Source organism: Cherax quadricarinatus, chromosome 20 (genome assembly GCF_038502225.1).
Source record: "Cherax quadricarinatus isolate ZL_2023a chromosome 20, ASM3850222v1, whole genome shotgun sequence".
NCBI classification, from domain to species: Eukaryota; Metazoa; Arthropoda; class Malacostraca; order Decapoda; family Parastacidae; genus Cherax; species Cherax quadricarinatus.
This window is the reverse complement of record NC_091311.1, coordinates 30,226,896-30,242,735: the sequence shown is the minus strand read 5'-3', so window position 1 is coordinate 30,242,735 and position 15,840 is coordinate 30,226,896. Positions and strand designations below refer to the sequence as shown.

Genomic DNA, 15,840 nt, shown 5'->3' with positions numbered 1-15,840 from the left:
GGACTCTGACTTTTTCACTGTCAGTAGAGTGAGTGGGGGTTCTGCCTCTCCCTCTTTTGTGTTGACGGGGAAGGCGAATGAGGTTATCAACTCTAGGAAAATCTCTTAAGGATTTAATTATCATTGAGGCTAGCCTCTTTCCCCTTCTTTCCGGCACAGCTAAGCAGACATTGCCAAAAAGTAGCAAGTTGTGCCATGCCTTGATGGTTGGTGGAGCATTTAAGATAGTGGAACCATCGTTTACTTTTTTCAGGAGGTCTGTAAGTTTCCCAGCTGCGTGTGGACGGGCTGCTTTGGGAATATGTGTGAGTGTCCTGGTACCTGTTGCTTTAATTGCTTCCAAGAGATTGTCTGATGAGATGAAATCTGTTGGTGAGGGTTCAGGTGCCTGAGGTGGCTCTGGATCATCACTTTCCACAGGAGGACATCCTGAACCAGGGCAACTACCGTGCTTGCGGAGGAAACCATTCGAGTTGAGACAACGAAGCTGTAAGCATGACCGACACTTGCCTCTCCTAGTATTGCCAACCGTGCCATTTCCCTGGCTGCTTGCTTCCTCCTGGTTGGCATCCATCTGCTAGACTAGACAATAGGAGTGGAATATGACATGCTGGGTGGGTATGGTGCGTGGAAGTATATATATATATATATATATATATATATATATATATATATATATATATATATATATGTATATATATATAATATATATATATATATATATATATATATATATATATATATATATATATATATATATATATATATATATACATATATATATATATATATATATATATATATATATATATATATATATATATATATATATACATATATATATGCACTGAGAAGTTCCCTCGATGACAGGAGAATTGTGGATCCTGACCCTTCCTTCACTATCTCTGTTCAGATGATAAATAATGTATATAACATCCGCACAACTCCTTCAGCATTACAAAAGAAAACAGACTATATGCTACCCATGCAATACCTGTGCACATCTAAGAATTCTTTGGTGATTGAATTTTTATTAATGTGGAATTCCAAAGGCCTAAAATGTGCACACATTGCTCCTCTTCACAAAAGAGGAGGCAAAGTAATGGCAAAAAATGACAGAGCAATAAAACAAACATCGCACATCGCAGAAAACTTTGAAAATATTGTGACTCATGAAATAATTATAACACAATTGCAATGAATGTTACTGGAGCGAGCGCCAGCTGGTCGAGTGATTAAGTCACTGCCCTGTGAGGTTTAGCACTCACTTGCCATGACTTCAAGGGTTGTGAGATGACAAATCATGGAATATATGGAGAAGTGTTATCTACATACCACAAATCAACATGGATTAAGAGCGGGAACATCGTGCCTATCACAACCATCAGATTATTAATAAAAAAATAACGGAGGCCTTTGGAAGATAAATCAGATGTAGTCGACACAGATTTTGCAATGACATTTGACCAGTGTGACAGTGGCGTGAAAACCTATAAAATGAGGCCAATAATAAAATTGGAAAAGTATGGAAATAAATATATTTTCTATCAAAGTGAGAAGTTCAATACCCCAAGATACTATTTTGGAACTTTTATTTTTCCTCATCCTCATAACCATCGTTCGCGAATGATGCTAAAAAAATTCTCATCTGGTATATGACAGAGAAAAATTAAAATCAGATATTAATAATGTATTCCAATTGGCAGTGAAAAATAACTTGATGTTCAATTATAATAAATTCCAACCGTTACTTAGAAATGGAAGGAATGAAAAACACAAAAAAAATCAGGATATATAACTCAGAAAGACCAGCCTATAGATCGAGAAGATGTCGAAGAAGTGCGATTAATAACGTTAGATTACATTTCATTTCTGAACACAAAAGGTCAATGACAAAAATAATGTTGGTGTGGATGAAGAGATCTTTTAAAAACAAGAAAAAAAATATTACTGATGTCGCTTTTCAAATTACTTGTGTTCTCACGTCTAGAATATTGATTCGCAAATGTTGCACAAGTGTTTCACTTTTCAATTTGTCGGTTTTCAAAACCATTTACATCATGTGTGGAATATTATACTTCGGTCACAGCCCCGTTCAGGGCAGGAGAACCATCAGAGCTAGCAAATATGCAGTGATCAGTAACTGCCCTCATTTAATCAATAAAGCATTCAACTATCAAGAATGTTTACAAGTACTTTGAATGTACTCTCTGGAGCAAATAAGAAAGAGACGCATGATAATATGTGTATACAATATACATGAGTACCTGATCCCTAGTCTCCACACTATCATAACTTACCGTGGTAAGAGATGCGGGGAGACTTGTAGAACAAACCCACTGGAAAGCAAGGGACGTCATGAGCTCAATAAGAAAACGTTGTGTCAACATCAGAAGTCCACAGTTATTCAATCTGCTACCAGCACATATCAGAAATATTGCCGGAACAAGTGTGGGAGTCTTCAAGAAGAAAGTAGATCATTACCACTGCCAAGTGCCGAATCACGCAGCCTGTGATGGCTCTGTGGAAAAGCAGGTCGCTAGTAGCAACAGCTTGATTGAACAGGCAAACAACAGATACGCCTGCCCTAAGTTGGGTTATGAGGGGGAAAAAAACCCTCGATATAGGTCCATGGTATAGCCCTCACTCTAAGACAAATTTTCCCTCTCTCTCGACTCCCTCATAATAGCCAAGTTTTTCCCTTGATCGCACCCCGAAGAATTTTTTTAGAATTATTAATTAACTCCAACTAACGACCAACAACATTAGACCAAGTTCTAGGCGTCTAGCAGCAAACAGCAAACATTTAAAACATTAGAAAACGTTTCGGTCGTGGAACCTTGTTAGCAAGAAACTAACCTCATAGCGAGTGTGGAGGATGGAAAGCTGCACTAATCACTCAGTACGAATATCATCCCTATCATACAATATGAAAACTCGAAAACAATAAAGAAAATAATGTGTTATTACAAGAGAAAGCCTGGATGTTATCTCAGATACATACAATGATGGATATTCTTTGTTAAAAGTCCTAAGAGTCAGCCACCTAATAATGTATAAACGTATGTTACGATATAAATGAGGAAGTCATGAAGATAAAACACCATACATTAACTTTGTTAGACTATGAGTTATGTTTATACAAGACTCGTAACCTCACAATAACACGAAGCTGATAATTTACATTGTGGGGCATATGCGAGACTATCTTAGATCCTGAGAATTCCCAGGCCAACATGTTACCTCTCAAGAGTGAGGCCGGGTGATACAGCAAGAGTCAGGTCACAAAGTTAAACTTTCCAGTGATCTTATTAATGCGGAAGAATCTTGCTTATAAAGGCCAGTGCTCATGCTCATATTACTACGTTTTATAAAGTTAATGAGGTGATTATGATCTACACCACTGGTGATGAGGGAACTGGTTTCCTACCCAGAATGAATGTTATCTTTATGCCACTTCATTCTTCTTGTAAAATGTTTTCCTTTCTAGGTCAAAATTATTGCATTGCTTATAAGGTATTTGGTACTGATTATATGTCTATTTCAACTGCTTAAGCAATTTTACATAATGTTCAAATCTCTACATTTATTTTTAAATACAATATTTGTATTCTTAGTGATATTGACAGCTTTTACGAGTTACTCTTTGTGAGAAGCTGAATGATTCCTACGGGTTTAGAGCCTTTAAATATATTTTTATCTGTACGGAAATATTAGAGGCTCTTTACACAATAGGGAATTATGCAAGCTATAAATTTATATATATATATATATATATATATATATATATACATATATATATATATATTTTTTTTTTTGGGGGGGGGGGGTTGCTAGACCATCCTGCAACACACTCCTGTCTCTGGTTAAAATGCAAAATGCCAAGGAAAAAAAAAAGTGTACTACAAAGCCAGTTATAGAAGAGTTAACCTTCGTTCAGTCTCAAAAGCGTGCTCTATTATTTTACTTACACATTTTTAATCATAAGCATATGTTCATCTTATGAAACACCATTGTAGTGCTGTACTATTCTCCCCGCAACACCAACCTTTCCTCCACCCTCTCCCCCACCAGCACTCCTGCCTGCTTCCTCTCTCCAACATAACACGGGAGTTGAGTGCGTTAAGCTCCTCTCGGGGATGTTAACTCCCTCAATATAGTCTCGTATAGCAGCTGGGACGACGACCGCCTCTGCTGCTGCGCTGGGGTTTTCCTGAGTTATTCTCTCATTATGGCAACCCTGCTGGCGACCTTATGACCAAGGCCTGTCTCACGCAATGCTCCAACTCCTCCCTGGCACAGCTTTCCGCTCTTCCTTGTATCTCTCGGCTCGATTCACTAGCACTGAGAAACATGTAGGCAAGTTTACTTACAACGCTGCTGTTTATGCCCACCCAGCAATGAAGATAGAGATGCCTGTGTTAAAGGACTTCTAGGTCGCATTCTAAAATAAAATACGTATGTTATAAAACTCCAGCCCTGCTGCAGCGTCATATATTGTGTAAGAAAACACTACCATTCTCTGTTTAAGAAACTCCAAAATCTGCTGGAAATTATTTAAGTGTTGGGTAAATTGAATCCGTGTTAATTTGTACATATCATGTACTTGAAATATTTAGTGCATCATTATCTAATTACTGGTCAGAAACAAACTTCAAACAATATTGGAAAATAAAAGTAATCTCCAGATAATGTCCCAGCTATACAAGCAGTCTAGTCATTTTAAAATGGCTGTTTCTCAATAATATTTTTCTATTTATATTATTTAGTCAAATATTTAACTTGCCAAATTGTTGTCTCTCTGCCATGTTGTTACACCGTGGGTGGTGTGTGTATATAAGCACTTATGAATTATTGATATGAGTTTCTACCAACAAATAAAAATATAACACAGTAATTCATATATGTAAAGGTTGCTTATTAGTCAAATTAAGTTGTCAGAAATTTTGATCAGGTATCTTGAATCTACTTTTATGATATTAATAATAGCAATTTGTAAATAAATACTCAAGTGTTCTACTGTTAGCCATTTTTGAACCTAGTTCCTAGGTGCTTTGTGCTCATTTGCTCTTGCACTACAGGATGAAAATGAGATATTATTGATTTTCTCGACATTTTGTGTCTTACAGATTTATTCTAGTAATATAATTAATATTTTTTTTATCCTACTCTCTGTATCCGAATACTTTCTCTCGATCACAGCCTCACTGAAAGAATGTTTCACCAATCTGACGTTAGTTACACCGCCCATTGTATACTTGGAATCATCTACAGTATATATCTTGCTAGAAATGATCTTTGACTGTTGTCTTCCTTCTGATGTGGCTATACAACAGTTTTGGGTCAGACTTAACTTTCGATGCTATGATATTTTCATACTGTCGCTGGGCCTCCCTCCTTACCTGTGCATACTCGTTCCTGGCTCTATGACTAATCTCCGTATTTTCATGTGTTCTATGTCTTCTGTACTTTTTTTCCATTCTCTATTGCACTTAGTTTTTGCCACCTTACACTGTCGGGTAAACCAGGGGCTCGTTCTGGTCTTACCATTATTTCTGTTGCCCTTGGGAATAAACCTTTCCTCTACCTCCTTGCATTTTGTTTTTACATATTCCTTCATTTCATTTATTGACTTTCCTACCATTTCTCTGTCTCACTGAACCTCCTGCAGGAAGTTCCTCAAACCTATGTAGTCCCCTCTTTTATAGTCTGGCCTTTCTCATTCAACTCCTGTTACCCTCTCCACTTGTAATTCTACTATGTATTCAAAGCACAGAACCACGTGGTCACTAGCTCCTAGGGGACTCTCATATGTGATGTCCTCAATGTCTGAACTGCCCAGAGTGAACACAAGGTCCAGTCTTGCTGGTTCGTCCTCCCCTCTCACACTGGTAGTGTCCTTAATATGTTGGCACATGAGGTTTTCCAGTACCACATCCATCATATTGGCTCTCCATGTTTTGGGACCCCCATGTGGTTCCAGTTTTTCCCAGTCAATCTCCCTGTGGTTGAAATCGCCCATAACCAGTAACTTTGTTGTGCTCGAGTGAGCTCTTCTTGCCACCTCAGCAAGTGTGTCCACCATTGCTCTGTTGCTCTCTTCATATTCCTCTCTTGACCTCCTGCAGTTCTGTGGCAGATTATACATTACTGCAATGACTACCTTGTGCTACCCAGATTGAAGTGTACGTACTGTGTAGTCCGTTTCTCCAGTCTCGTCTATGCCTTCCATTTTCTCGAGTTTCCATCAGGCTTTTTACGACCAGTGAAACCCCTCCTTCCCTTCTGCCCCTTCTATCTTTCCTCATGATCTGATATCCTGGTGGGAAGATTGCATCTGTTATTGTCTCAGTGAGTTTCGTTTCTGTAACTGCTATGATGTCTGGGGACTTCTCGTTGATTCTTTCTTGTCACTCCACACATTCATTAATCCGTCGGCATTTGTGTACCAAACCTTCAACTTCTGTTCTAAAATTGAAACTGTGGTCCTGGGGGAATATTGGGGTTGGGAGAGCAGAAGCCCTGGCGGGGGCCTATGGGGGATTGCACTGGGGGTGGGGGCAGAGTTCCCATAGGGGGTTGCTGTAGGGGTAGGGTTCGTGGTGTTGGGAGTGGGGACAGAGGGATCGGTGTGTGATTGTTGGTTTAGATTGCTCAGTTGCCTTGAGGGTGTCGTGGTTGGAGTCCTACATGGAGAGTTTACATGGAGAGAGTTCCGGGGGTCAACGCCCCCGCGGCCCGGTCTGTGACCAGGCCTCCTTAGGTCAGTGTCCCAGGATGCGACCCACACCAGTCGACTAACACCCAGGTACCCATTTTACTGATGGGGAACATAGACAACAGGTGGAAAGAAACACGTCCAATGTTTCTACTCTGGCTGGGAATCGAACCCAGGCCCTCGCCGTGTGAAGCGAGAGCGTTAACCACCAGACCACCAGGTTTCTGGGGGGTGTACTTGGTTACTCTGCTTTTCTTTGTCATTTCCTCCCATTCCTCCTTTTGTTTTTGCACTCTCTCTTTCAGTATCACCCTTTCCTCCTGTGTTCTGTCTCAATCGAGGTACACACTCTGGAAATCCAGTTTGTCTCTCAGCCGTGCTTTTTCCTGCATTATCATAATTCGAGTTGATTCTGCCTTGAAAATTACTTTGAGAGTCCATTTCCTTCTCCTTGCAAACCACCCCATTCTCCGAAAATTTGCCATCTGGGTCATGTCACCCTCGCCTATCACCTTCATGATACCTTCAATCGCTTTTTTCTCCCCGTTTTCTTTCATCATAGGTTTCCCCTTCAGCTTCCTGGAGCCCATAGACAAAAACTGATCTTTCCCTTTCTTCCTCCCACTGTGCCTCCCATTGCATCCTCTGAGGCGTTTTAGTTCCTTCCCTTGGAGAGTTCCTTCCTTCAATCCCTTCCCTAGCTGCAGCCCCTATGCTCATTGGTTTGTCTTTCCTGCTCATCTATTCCTGGCCCCCACAAGTATCTGGTAGAGTTCTTGTATATGTCCTAGTTCCTTCAATGTCTTCCAACATCTCATTTGGTCCTAGTATGCTCACTGTCTTTGTCTTGGCCCCATGTGGGTCTGACAGGACTTTTGCATACAATATAGCTTCCTTGCTCCCTCCAGTCCCTTTGTGTCTGATGTAGATATTCCTGATGCTATGTCTGTATTATTTTTTTCTCTAGGCTGTTTCAGATTTCTCAGCTCCTCTTCTAAGCTCTGTATCTTGGCTTCTGCTACTGTGGCATGCTGCTCCCACATTCTGCTCTCTGCAGCTAACCTCTCCTCCACCTTCCTTCCAAGCTAGTCTAGCCTCCTTCCCCAGTCTTCCTCCCTTTTTTTTGAGCTCTTCCTCCCAATCCTCTCTCCCAGATTCGTCCATCAGACCCTTGGCTCTCGTCCGTCCGTGTGTGTGTGTGTGTGTGTGTGTGTGTGTGAGCGTGTGTGTGTGCGTGTGTGTGTGTGTGTGCGTGTGTGTGTGTGTGTGTGTGTGTGTGTGTGTGTGTGTGTGTGTGTGTGTGTGTGTGTGTGCATGTGTGTGTGTGTGTGTGTGCATGTGTGTGCGCGCTCACTCACCTATGTACTCATCTGTATATGATTGCAGGGGTCTATTCACAGCTCCTGGCCCCTGTTTATTAGTTATTTTGTGAGTATTGAAGTGCAGAAATTGAGTCAGAGGTACTGCAGGAAATAAAGAATTAAGAGAGGTAATCTAAACATGAAAATATCTTCTCACCAACAATGATGTCGTTGAATCCTTTATAAGATTAGACACTCATCACTTAAAAGCCAGTTTCTCAAGTTGACTGAAAATGTGGACACACACTCAGGATTTCAGATACGTTATCATTAACAATGAAGTGATTTACCACTTCCTGTCGGGTTTGTTTGAACTTTATCAATGAAGGTTAGAATTTTTGGACACTCCCTTGAAACAGTGTCAGATGGATTGTTGACACTAGCTCGAGGAGCAGGTGGTCACCCTTCTCACCTCAAGCATCAGCTGACATGTGGATGGGAGGGAAGATGGGATATATGAACATATAATAAAGGTTTTCTTTGTGTTTAACAATATTTTATTACATGTAAACTACACATTGTATACTACGCAAAGAAATCAAAATTTTTATTTTTTTATTTTGAAAGAGAGAGAGAGAGAGAGAGAGAGAGAGAGAGAGAGAGAGAGAGAGAGAGTGAGTGAGTGAGTTTGAGGAACGTTAACACTGGAAAACAAACAGTGTAAATCATTAATTGTAAATTAAAAAAAAATGTTAACAATGTAAAAATTTTAGACCTAATATTTCGTTATCTCTTAACGTTCGTCACATCTTAATCCGAATTTGTTTCATAGAAATCACTTTACAAATGACGCTTCTAACTGGAATTACAAAAGAGTAATAGACTGCAAGCACAAAATATGAAGACAAGTTATCTAACGAAATTATTCAAACAGAAATGAAATGTTGACCACCACCATGGGTGCTGAACCTCCCTCTCCTAGCCTCGTGTATTGTCTGCAACCTATCCTCATTTACATTGTTCTTTTTCTCACGAAATTCACAGTGTAATTTCTGAATTTCACCTACTGTTTAAAAAACGGTATTTTCTTTAGTTTAGGTTGTGTTAGGTTTGCTTAGGTTAGGTCTAGTAGGTCCTGTTCCCTCCCAAACCTAAACTAACTTAAATGTTAAAAGTTATGTATTTGTTGCTCATGTAATTCATCCGAAAAATATGGCTATTGCTTATATTCTCTTGTGATTAAGTAAAATATTATAGCCCCATGTATATAATACCGACAAGTTGATGAATAGGATAAAGTGCATCACCTAAGTATGTATATATGAGACTTTTTGCTTGGTGGGAGAAACGTCTCTCAGGTGTTGCACATATGTCTTGTTCGCCAATATTTTATTACCTGAGTATTATATAACAATATAATTTATAAGCTTAAGAAAACATTCAAGAAGTCTAACCTTATGATCATACCCTGATGCACCACGAGGCCTGGTCTCAGACCGAGCCGCAGGGGCGTTGACCCCCGAAACCCTCTCCAGGTAAACTCCAGGTCTCCAGGCTACATATTCCCACTTGACTTCGAAGAAGCCACTGATCGCATGCCAGTCACTCTGCCCCAGATCCTGACTAGTGGAACTCTTCATTCATCAAGAAGTGCAAGAAGCCATTATCACATGCCTTAAGTAATCTAAGGAGAAAGAGCCTGGACACTGGAGTCAACCCACAGTAATTATAAACCACCGATATTCCCCAACTCCACAAACGTGGTAGCAATGCAGTTCCGAAAAAAAACTATAGGCCAATGGCAGTGGTATCCCACATCAAGATGTTTGAAAGGGTTTTAAGATGCAAGATTCTCAGTCACATAGGAATGCAGCAGTTGCACAACCCAGGTCAACATGAGATGGAAGCAGGTCGCTCCCGCCTCTCGTAACTGCTAGATGAATTGGAAAACAATACAATTGTAGATGTAGTATTTGACAAATGCGAATGGAGTAATGGTTCAAAAAATGCGTACAAAGGAAATAACTAGAAAGGTTGGAACTATGTTTAACTTAATAACTAATAGAATCCTGTTAGTAAGAGTAAACATTAAAATCAGGGGCTGTTACAGTGAGTTTTGTTTGCTAAGGCACAGAACTCGCCCCAGTTCTCTTTCTCACACTCATATCTGGCAGACAGGGACATAAACCATAACACTATAATACTCTGCAGACGATACTAGAATCTGCAGGAGAGTGGCATCCATAGAACACACAGTGAGCCTCCAAGTTGATATCTACCAAGTTTTCCAGTGGGCTACAGACAATATAATGTTCAACGAGGACATTGTTTCAGTTAGTACGCCACGAAATGATTGAGGAAATAAAAAAACAATATCGCAGTACAGTTTAAGCACAAATCACTCAATAGAGCATAAATTTAGTGTAAGAAACCTACCATGTTGGAGACTACCTAAAGAGTGTTTCTGGGAGAGATAATGTCAGACGAGCTCATAGTTAAGGAGCACAATATTGTCATTATCGCAACGCTTAGAAAATTGTAGGATGGATAAGTAAAATTTTCAAGGGAATAGATGACAAGCGAATGATATCACTCGTCAAGCCATTCTCTACAGGCTGTATTATTACTGTGTATTAATAGCCGTCTTCAAAGCAGGTGACAATGTAGGACATGAAAATGTACAGAGAACCTTCACAACGGTTATTTACTCAATCAAGCACCTAAGTTACTGGGAGTACCTGAAGACCCTCTAGCTATATTCCTGTTACGTTGGTTGTCCCTTATTACTTTGATAGTAAGGTTCTCACTACATGTTCTAGTGTGGGGTAGCTTTTACTTAATGGTCTTATTTGTCTAGGGGTAATACTTACATCATGGCTGATCATCCTGAGTGTCTCTGATACCCTTTCACCAGCCCTCTTCACAGGTTATGTAAACTACTACTATAAAAATATAACTGTATTCTCAATAGATATGTACAGAATATACAATTACAGCCTCACATTTTCAAAACAACGATCTACACACTGCATAGCTGTTCTCCCACATGGTATATCTCAACAACTTTAGTCCTCTCTCTCCTTGACATAACTCTGGGCTAACCAGTGTTTTGACACACTTTAGTCACCCTGGGTATGGTGGTCACAACTTAAATTATAAAAAAAACTCACCCCTGGAGCACACATAATGCCCCAAAAGATAGAAGAAGGACCCAGAGATCCTGCCAGGTTGAAGGCCAGCCACAGAGAGACCGAGTCAGTCCGAGGGAGAGAGAGAAAGAGGCTAAGCTCCTCCCACCAAAACAAAAGACTGTTGCCAAGCACAATTCTTCAGTTACCACAATTCTACCACACCTTAATTTTACTTCTACAAAAGGAAATACAACTTTATAAACTACTTATTTGCCAAGCACAATTCTCCAGTTACCACAATTCTACCACACCTTAATTTTACTTTTACAAAAGGAAATACAACTTGCTCCTCCCACCAAAACAAAAGACTGTTGCCAAGCACAATTCTCCAGTTACCACAATTCTACCACACCTTAATTTTACTTCTACAAAAGGAAATACAACTTTATAAACTACTTATTTAAATTTGTGTGTTTATGTGTCTATAGTATAACCTATTATATTGAGAAAAATAGGCTTGACCCAGCTGCCTCAGTCATAAGGTTGATCAGTCCTTCTGACATTTAGAGCAAAGTCCCCATCAATTCAATATAATTAGGTATTCAAGAGTAACTGTTACTTATAAATACATGTTGGGTCCTATAGCCCCATAACACCCCCGTGTTATGGGGCTATAGGACCCAACATGTATTTATAAGTAACAGTTACTCTGGAATACCTAATTATATTGAATTGATGGGGACTTTGCTCTAAATGTCAGAAGGACTGATCAACCTTATGACTGAGGCAGCTGGGTCAAGCCTATTTTTCTCAATATAATAGGTTATACTATAGACACATAAACACACAAATTTAAATAAGTAGTTTATAAAGTTGTATTTCCTTTTGTAGAAGTAAAATTAAGGTGTGGTAGAATTGTGGTAACTGGAGAATTGTGCTTGGCAACAGTCTTTTGTTTTGGTGGGAGGAGCAAGTTGTATTTCCTTTTGTAAAAGTAAAATTAAGGTGTGGTAGAATTGTGGTAACTGGAGAATTGTGCTTGGCAAATAAGTAGTTTATAAAGTTGTATTTCCTTTTGTAGAAGTAAAATTAAGGTGTGGTAGAATTGTGGTAACTGAAGAATTGTGCTTGGCAACAGTCTTTTGTTTTGGTGGGAGGAGCTTAGCCTCTTTCTCTCTCTCCCTCGGACTGACTCGGTCTCTCTGTGGCTGGCCTTCAACCTGGCAGGATCTCTGGGTCCTTCTTCTATCTTTTGGGGCATTATGTGTGCTCCAGGGGTGAGTTTTTTTTATAATTTAAGTTGTGACCACCATACCCAGGGTCCTCTCTGTAAACTTAGGGACAAAATTTGCAGCTTTAGTTATGTTAAAGTACTGCTCAGGCTCTTGTTCTGAACCTCCTAACCTTTGACATTCTTTCTCCTTAGCTTTCATTAATTTCATTTCAGCCTCTAGTACAGCTAATTTCAGTCTCATTCTCTCCATTTCCATATCACCTGGAGTAGGTGATTCCTCATCTTCACTATTAACAGGCATGTTTACTGATGAATTATTACCTTCTTCCCTGAAGCCTAAAAAATCTGAAGACTCATCTTCTGACATAGTTTTATCTTTAAACACTTGCTTCCCTCTTACAGTATCAGTGGACAAAGTTTTCCCACAGGCACATAAAATAACACAAATTGAATGTAAACTATGCACATAGCACTTACCATAACCACAACAAAAATGTGTTACTCAACCTTTCTCCCACCTTAGGAGAAAAACAACCTGTAAACTAATATATGAAAACAACACTTCCACTGACACCACCTTGGTAAATCTTCTACCAGAAACATGCAACTGTTATTACCCCATACCAGCACATATAGTTCAAAGAATGTTTTGAGTTATTTTAGCAGTCAAATAACTCTCCCGGTCAAGCTCCCATGTTACGTTGGTTGTCCCTTATTACTTTGATAGTAAGGTTCTCACTACATGTTCTAGTGTGGGGTAGCTTTTACTTAATGGTCTTATTTGTCTAGGGGTAATACTTACATCATGGCTGATCATCCTGAGTGTCTCTGATACCCTTTCACCAGCCCTCTTCACAGGTTATGTAAACTACTACTATAAAAATATAACTGTATTCTCAATAGATATGTACAGAATATACAATTACAGCCTCACATTTTCAAAACAACGATCTACACACTGCATAGCTGTTCTCCCACATGGTATATCTCAACAACTTTAGTCCTCTCTCTCCTTGACATAACTCTGGGCTAACCAGTGTTTTGACACACTTTAGTCACCCTGGGTATGGTGGTCACAACTTAAATTATAAAAAAAACTCACCCCTGGAGCACACATAATGCCCCAAAAGATAGAAGAAGGACCCAGAGATCCTGCCAGGTTGAAGGCCAGCCACAGAGAGACCGAGTCAGTCCGAGGGAGAGAGAGAAAGAGGCTAAGCTCCTCCCACCAAAACAAAAGACTGTTGCCAAGCACAATTCTTCAGTTACCACAATTCTACCACACCTTAATTTTACTTCTACAAAAGGAAATACAACTTTATAAACTACTTATTTGCCAAGCACAATTCTCCAGTTACCACAATTCTACCACACCTTAATTTTACTTTTACAAAAGGAAATACAACTTGCTCCTCCCACCAAAACAAAAGACTGTTGCCAAGCACAATTCTCCAGTTACCACAATTCTACCACACCTTAATTTTACTTCTACAAAAGGAAATACAACTTTATAAACTACTTATTTAAATTTGTGTGTTTATGTGTCTATAGTATAACCTATTATATTGAGAAAAATAGGCTTGACCCAGCTGCCTCAGTCATAAGGTTGATCAGTCCTTCTGACATTTAGAGCAAAGTCCCCATCAATTCAATATAATTAGGTATTCCAGAGTAACTGTTACTTATAAATACATGTTGGGTCCTATAGCCCCATAACAATTCCTTAGAACGGAGCAACATAGATACATGATAATCTACACAGTCTACACCTGGAAGATTCTGGGGGTGGGGATTAGTAGCAAACCTGCACATCAAAATCACTGCATTTGAACACAAGAGGTTTGGCAGACGGTACAAATATCATCGGTAAATGTAGAAGAGCGATGAGTACACAGAGAACTCAAGCGTAAAGGGGCCGTGACTCATCAACATCCTCGCTTCATGCATAAGGTGAATTACCATCAGACCCATAGCTGTTTGCAAGAGGGAACTCAACAGATTCCTCAAATTAATACCTGACTTGACAGGTTGTAGTGCATACGTTGGACTGCGGGTTGCGGGCACCAACAGTCTGATCGGTCAGAGCAGTAACCAGGAGCCTGCTATTCGACCAGGCCGCGGAAGTGGCTACTCCGGAAGCGAGTGCAGGTAACCTGCAAGTAGTAGGATTCCTTTCATAATGGCCCAACTTCTTTCCCGGTCCCTCACATGGAACCCAGATGTGTTCTGTGGAAAAAAGACCGACTGACTGACACCATCACCTTCATTTCAAGAAAGGTTGGAAATACCCAATAACAAAACAGTCACTGAAAGATATCACCAGAAATCGCACTCACATTTCAATTACCAAGATAAAGGACTGGTTACAGTGTTATAAAGGTGCTATCAGTCTACATGCCTCTATCAGATTTCTCGTTGAACCGCGAGATGTTATACCTGATATATTTAGAAATCAAAGACGCATTCGAGTTTTAAATATAAATTTGAATTCTAATGTTGCCCAGCAGCAGGAGTGAGCGTGTAAGGACAAAGCTACACGATCTAACGATCATTCAGCCCTTATAAGTTCTGGATACACAGGGAGCACGTCTCTCTTTCCGCTATGGGAATTACCCAGTTTACTATTAACACCTTATCAACAAGTGGAGATTGAAATGAAAGAGCTTTTGTGTAGCCTTATAGCAAACGAATTCCAAGAGCAGCTGTTCCCAATCGTGGTCTTGTTTACTACTCTAATAATAAACGATGCAACAACAGCAGTTGTCCCTCAACACCTTCTTGCCTTGCAACCTCTATCTGAGTTGTCTCTGACCCCACAAATTGTAGTCTGACCCCATTCTCAACCTCCCATCAATTAACTCCTAGAGAAGTAGGACCCTCTCTTAGCGAAGCAAATTTTTTTGATCTTGTCACAAATAGCTTCACCCCTCAGCACTTGCTACCAAACCGTATTCTTCTAAATTATATCACTGAGCCATACAGAGTTTCATTACCTTTGATATACCTTTGATGAGTTTCAAGAGGTTTTCTAGCTATAGGCTAGGCTTGTCTTGTGCTTGCCTAGCCAACCAGGATGTTACCGCTGGTGGGCCGCTGGTCTATATATTCATCACAATCTGATTAATCAAGGCTGTGATGTTCAACTTATATAACTCGTGACAGTAATATTATCCCAGTTTCATTGTCATTATAGTTAAGAATGACAGTTATTCGGCCTTGGATGCATCACCACTGTTGCTCTGCCATTTATCGTGTAAAAATTCAGCATTTACGATAGGACGTTTGTAACCTTGAAACCAAGAACATCTACTGGTGGTGTTACTGAGTATTTCCTGCACAATGCTTAAAATATTCAAGTTGGAAACTGTAAAGCCCTTGTAAGTCCTTTCAAAAGATAGGCTTCAGTGCATCAAAAAACAACATTTTGCTACCGAATGGTCTCGGCTTATGTCTTTT

At 39.8% G+C, this 15,840-nt stretch overlaps 1 long non-coding RNA gene across 1 annotated transcript; it reads right to left on the bottom strand.

Annotated features, from left to right (window-relative positions):
• Nucleotides 1-10,962: 10,962 nt before the first annotated feature.
• On the bottom strand, nucleotides 10,963-15,544 carry LOC138852983 (uncharacterized). The gene is made up of 2 exons (XR_011392221.1): nucleotides 13,702-15,544; nucleotides 10,963-11,593 (listed from the first exon to the last, which is right to left on the bottom strand). It is a non-coding gene; the product is annotated as an uncharacterized lncRNA (long non-coding RNA).
• Nucleotides 15,545-15,840: the final 296 nt, after the last annotated feature.